Raw genomic sequence first — 6,700 nt, 5'->3', positions numbered from 1 at the left:
TTAACCTACTATCTCTTTATATTTAAAATGGATGTCTTGCCCTGGCTGATTTGGCTCAGCAGTTGGAGCATCAGCCTGTGGACCAGAGAGTCCCAGGTTCGGTTCCTGCAAGGGGCACGTACCAATAAATAAGTAAATAAATAAAAAGGCTATTAATCTTCATTAAAAAAATAAATAAATAAAATGGATGTCTTATGGAACACATAGCATATAGTAGGGGCTTCTTATCCAATATGACAATTGTTTCAAGTAGTGTATACAGTATAGAGCATTTACATTTAATGTGATTATTGATATCACTAGATTTGAAGCTATCATCATGCTGATTGCTTCCCATTTGTACCATGTGTTATTTGTTCAGTTTTCTTGTCTGCCTTTGGATTGAGTATTTTTTTAAGATTTCATTTTATCTTGACTAAAGGATTACAATCTATATACCACTTAAAAAATTTTAATGGTTGCTCTAGGGCTTGTAATAATCATTTATAATTTTTCAGTCTAGCTCCTAAAAATATTATGCCATTTTGTATAGTTTACAACAGCATACTCCTGATTTCTCTCTGCTGTTTTGTGGTAGTGTTATTACATTTTACTAATATTTCTTGTACTGCAGATATGCTGGTAGTAAATTCTCTTTGTTTTTGTCTGAAAATGTTTTTACATTCCTTTTAAAAACACATTTTTTGCCCTGGCTGGTTTGGCTCAGCGGTTGGAGCATTGGCCTGTGGTCCAGAGAGACCCGGGTTTGGTTCCCACTAAGGGCACGTACCTCGGTTGCAGTTTGTACCCAGCCCTGGTTGGGTTGTGTGGGTGGCAACCACTCGATGTGTCACTTTCACGTCTATGTTTCTCTCTCTCCTTCCCACTCTATCTGAACAAAATATATCAAAAAATGTCCTCGAGTGAGGACAAAAAAAAAATACTTTTTTCCACTGGGCTTGGAATTTTTCATTAGCAGTATTTTGTTTCAGGATGTTAAAGATATAATTCCATTGTCTTCTGGCTTGCATAGTTTTGCGTAAGAAATCTGCTCTCTTTCTCATCTGTTTTCCATGTATGCAATGTGTCCTTTTTCTGCCTGCCTTCAGTATTTCCTCCGATTGTTCATTTTCAACAGTTTGCCAATAATGTGTCATTTTTTGTTGATTTGTTTTTCCTTTCATTTTTAAAACCTGCTTGGGTACTCTGAGTTTCCTGATTTGGGTCAGGTCTTCTATTATTTTTGGAAAATTCTCAGCCATTATCTCTTCAATTATTTTTCTTCCCATTCTCTCTCCCCTTCCCTGTGTATTTCTAATTATACATATATCAGACCATAAAGTTTTCCCATTCCCTGGCTGGTTGTCTCAGAAGTTAGAACATTGGCCTGGGGACCAGAGCCATGGGTTCCGTTCTGGCCAAGGGCATGTACCTTGGTTACAGTTCATCCTTGGCCCTGGTCAGGGTCATGCGGTAGGCAACCAAGTGATGTGTCTCTCTCAAATCACTGTTTCTCTCTCCTCCCACCCTCCACCTCTACCTAAAGATAAGTGAAAAAATATCCTCGGGTGAACATTAAAAAAAAAAAAAAGTTTGCCACAGTTCTTGGATACTCTGTTTTCTTCACATATTTTGTGTTTTAATTTGGATGATTCCCACTTACTTACATTCAAATTCTCTGACACTTTTCTCAGTTGTGTTGAACCTTCACAAGTCCTTCAAAAGCATTCTTTGTGATAAATTTTCTTTTCTAGCATTTCCCATTTGATTAATTTCCACTGACATTTCCCCATATTTTACAGAACAACATTCAAGACATCAACCAGTTACATAAAATTCTGACCTTTCAAAAGTATAATAATCTCTAAAGTGTGGTTTTATTGATTAGTCTGATGTCTTGTTTGTTCTTTACTTTGTAATTTTATATTGAGTGCGAAATAACATGTATCAAAGAGCAGAGACTGAAGTAAATAGTATTTTTTTTGCCTGGAACTGGACATGTCTGTTGTGCTAGGATGTTAGGAAGAGGTACTGAACCAATCTGGTCAGGAATAAGTTTGAAATTGGATTCTGTTGTTGCAATAGTTACTTTCAGTTTTTTCTAATTTTACTTTGTGCATAGAGGCTGGAGTACTAGAAATGTTTTCTCAAGTTTCTGCTCCACTCTCAGCTTTCTGCAGTCCTGTGCACCTGTGCCACAGAATTCTCTGTTCATACCAAAGAACAGAGGTAAGAAAAGTAATATAAAGCCCTGTTGACTAACCCAGAACCAAGTCTTAAACTACCTGTATCTTTTCATTTATATGAACTGAGAACAATTTTTATTTTAAGCAACTCAGAGTTATGTTTTCTGTTACTTATAACTAAAAGCGCACTAACTGATAAAAACATGAGCTCTCATGATCTTTCCTTGGAAATGATGATAGTAAAGAAATGCATTAGAAGCCATTGGTTTTTGTTTTGTTTTGTTTTGTTTTATCCTCACCCGAGGACATTTTTTCATTTTTTATTCAGATAGAGTGGGAGGGAGAGAGAAGAAGAGAGAGAGAAACATCAACGTGAAAGGGACACATCGAGTGGCTGCCACTTGCACAACCAGCCAGGGACAGGGACAAACTGCAACTGAGGTACGTGCCCTTCGCGGGAACCAAACCTGGGTCTCTCTGGACTGCAGGCTGACACTAACTGCTGAGCCAAAACAGCCAGGGCACCCAGGATTTCTAATACTGTAAGACTTGAACTAGCACCTTGGAAGCTAGGTTAAGCCAGGGCTTTGGTCACCACATTCATCTAATGGGGGTTAATCTGACACATAAACTATGATGCACCAATTTATAATACTAGTGAATTGCACCAGGACTATCTAGGCTGCATGGGCTTTCAGACCTAAAACATTTTCACAGAAAGATAAAGTTGCTGACACCTAATTAAATTGTCAAAAATCTAGAAAATTTAGAAAATTACCTTTAAAGGTTTTCTTCTTTAATTTTGGCCATAGTACTATCGAATGAAACAGAGAAGTCACAGTATGAGTTCAAATTTTTTTTTTTATCCTTACCCGAGGACATTTTACCATTTTTGTTCAGATAGAGTGGGAGGGAACAGAGGAAGAGAGAGAGAGAGGGAAACATCAACATGAAATGGACACATCAAGTGGACACATCATGGACACCCGCACGACCCATCCAGGGCTGGGAACAAACTGCAACCGATATATGTACCCTTAGTGGGAACTGAACCTGGGTCACTCCGGACCGCAGGCCAACGCTCTAACCGCTGAGCCAAAAAGTCCAGGGACGAGTTCATAATTTTTAGATGAAATAAAGACACAGCAAAATAGACTAAGCCAAACTTTTGCTTGCCAGAGAAAACCACTGCATACATGTGAGTAATCTTTCATACGTTATCTATTTAGCATGTATCTGAATATATATGTATAAAGACTTAAATTAAATGGATATTATGAAGGTTCAATCTACATTTTCACTAAACAATATGCATGATCCCTTCCTGTTATTTTAGATCTTTTCGATACTTTCTGGAGCTCCATATTATAGGAACATTGAAAAATGTATCCAAACTTCTATGTATTTTTACTTTTATTTAAATTTTTGTTTGTTTGTTTTACTGATTTTTTTTAGAGAGAGAGGAAGAGAGGAGAGAGAGATAGAAACATCAATGAGAAAGAACATCGATTGTCTGCCCACTGGGCATCAGGCCCACAACATGGTAATGTGCCCTAACCGGGAATCAAACCAGTGACCTTTTGGTGCGTGGGTCAACGCTCAACCACTTAGCTACACCGGCCAGGTGTATTTCCACTTTTAAAAAATTACCTTCACACCCTGGCTGGTTTGGCTCAGCAGTTAGAACATCAGCCTGCAGACCAGAGTCCTGGGTTTGGTGCCTGCTAAGGGCACCTATCTCTGTTGCAGTTTGGCTCTATCTGAAGAGAAATGCAAAAATGTCCTCGGGTGAGAATAAAAAAAAATTACCCTCACTGTTAACGTCTTTTCTATATCAGCAGAAATTTTATGATTTCCAAATGGGTATGCATATTTGACATTTTTTAAAGTTTTTTAATTAATTTTTCATTAACTGATTTTAGAGAGAGATGAAGGGAGAAAACAGTATCAATTTGTTGTTCCACTTATTTATGCATTCATTGGTTGCTGCTTTTTTTTTTTTTTTAAATCCTCACCATAGGATATTTTTTCCATTGATTTTTAGAGAGTGTGGAAGGGAAGGAGGGAGGAAGGGAGGTAGAGAGAAACATTGATGTGAGAGACAAAACACTGTTTGGTTGCCTTCTGCATGCACCAGATGGGGACAGGGATTGGACCTGCAACTGAGGTACATGCCCTTACCAGGAATCTAACCAGTGACCTTCTGGTGCATGGAATGATGCTTTAACCCACTGGGCCACATGGATGGGCCATTAGTTGCTTCTTGTATGTGCCCTGACCAGGGTTTGAATCCACAATCTTGGTTGATAGGGATGTTACTCTGACCAACTGAGCTACTCAGCCAGGTTACACAATTGACATTTTAACATATATTGTATGAAAAAGCTTATACTCTTCATTCCCACCAACAAAATACATTGTTCTTGAAGAGAAAGACCACAAAGTAAAAGGCTATCAGATCCTCGTAATCAGTAAGATTGATAAAATGTTTTTAAAATGTCAATATTTTCCTTTTTTGTGTGTGAGTGGGAGAAGTATGGGGATGGGAAACTTGATAAAGTTAAAGTCCTCCAAACACATCATAGATCCTGCCTAAGGAGGTTGAATCGAATAAAGGCTATAACTTTTTTTTTTTTTTAATTTTTTATTAATATATTTTTGTTACAGATGTTTCTCCTTTTTTTCCCCATTGACACCCTCCTCTCCATGCCCTAAAGGCTCTAACTCTTTTTTTTTTTTTATCCTCACCCGAGGACATTTTTTGCATTTATCTTCAGGCAGAGCAGGAGGGGGGGGGGGGAGAGAGAGAGAGAAACATTTATGTGAGAGAGACACATCAACTGATTGCCACCCACACAACCCCAACGGGGTCGGGGACAAACTGCAACCAAGGCACATACTCTCAACAGGAACCAAACCTGGGACTCTCTGGTCTGCAGTCCGACCCTCCAACCACCGAGCCAAAACAGCCAGGGCAAGGCTATAACTCTTAAAAATCAGTCAGACCAAAGACCTTTGATGGAAAGATAGAGACTGAAAACAAGAATTGTAATTTATTAAGAAAGTATTTTTCATTAGTAACCATTTCTGACACTTGCCAAATATTACAGTAAAATTCTGCCTTAACCCACAGGCAAGACCAAAAATTCAATGATGTAAAATGCAGTGTTCCATTTTTGAAAAGTTACCCAGAAACATTATCAGTTTGCATTGTCATTTAAAGTGCATGTACATACACAGTGATGCAGATACAAACACATACTGAGCTAAATTTAAACTGGTAGTATACAGAAAGAGATCAAATGATAAGAAATTCATCTCATCCCTGCTTAAGATGGCATACAGGACAGACATCAATCCTAACAGGGTTACAACCAAAATCATGTAATTTCAGATTGCAATACTGCTTGATGTTCCATGTTCCCAATAATAGTTATCTACTAGAAGTGAACATATTAAGGTTACTTGCAGTCTTCCAAATACATGGGATTGGGGTGGGGTGGGAGTGTTAAGCTTAATAAAAATTTCAATATACACTTTGTCCTTTAGCAAAAAGGACCGAGCACGTACATTTCGTTAGGCAATGTCATGGCTTTATAGACTTAGCAATGAATGAAGCTCCTCCCCTTAAACTTACATTCTAGTGGATATTGATTTATGTATGCTCATCATTGTACTTTTATTAAACTGCTGATCATACTCTTATCTTTTATAAGCCCTATGAAACTAGCTAAAGTCATGTGCAGCGACTGATGCCACATTTCTGACAGTCTCCTATGAAAATCTCATTAGATGTCTGCTGTGTGGTCTACTACTGTGAATGTTGAGATTGGGTTGAAACATCACATTTTCATTAAAGAAAGTCTTTTTCTGCTTTTAGAAACGAGTAAATGGAAAAATTTTCCTCCCGTTTAAGGACTTCAAAACAAAAAAAAATACCATTTTACAGGATTTCATTTTGGTATGGATTCTCTGATGAAGGATAATCCTTACCTTACTTCTCACTTTTATAAAATGTATCGCTATGGACTATTTGATAAATTAGAAGACCTGAGCTCCAACGGAAACCCTTACCACATGCATCACACTTGTATGGTTTCTCTCCTGTGTGGACTCTCTGACGGAAACCCTTACCACATGCATCACACTTGTATGGTTTCTCTCCTGTGTGGACTCTCTGGTGAGCCTGAAGATTTGATCTCTTCGCACACACCTCATTTATATGGTTTTCCCCCACTGTGGACTCCGTGTCAAGTGTATATTGGCATAGCCATTCTGGAAGACTCTTCAACATTTAAAATGTGAAGCCCATCTGGTGTGCCTCAGTGGCTGAGCATCAACCCAAGCACCAAGAGGTCGCCATCTGGATTCCTGGTCAGGACACAATCCTGGGCCAGATCCCTAGTGGGGAGCATGCAGGAGGTGGCCAACTGATGTTCTCTCTCATCGATGTTTCTATCTCTCTCTCCCTCTCCCTTTCTCTCTATCTAAAATCAAAGAAGACAAAAAAATATTTTTAAAATCATTGGAAAAAT

The sequence above is a fragment of the Molossus molossus genome, unplaced genomic scaffold (assembly GCF_014108415.1).
Source record: "Molossus molossus isolate mMolMol1 unplaced genomic scaffold, mMolMol1.p scaffold_m16_p_21, whole genome shotgun sequence".
Taxonomy (NCBI): domain Eukaryota; kingdom Metazoa; phylum Chordata; class Mammalia; order Chiroptera; family Molossidae; genus Molossus; species Molossus molossus.
This window is presented reverse-complemented; position numbering follows the sequence as displayed.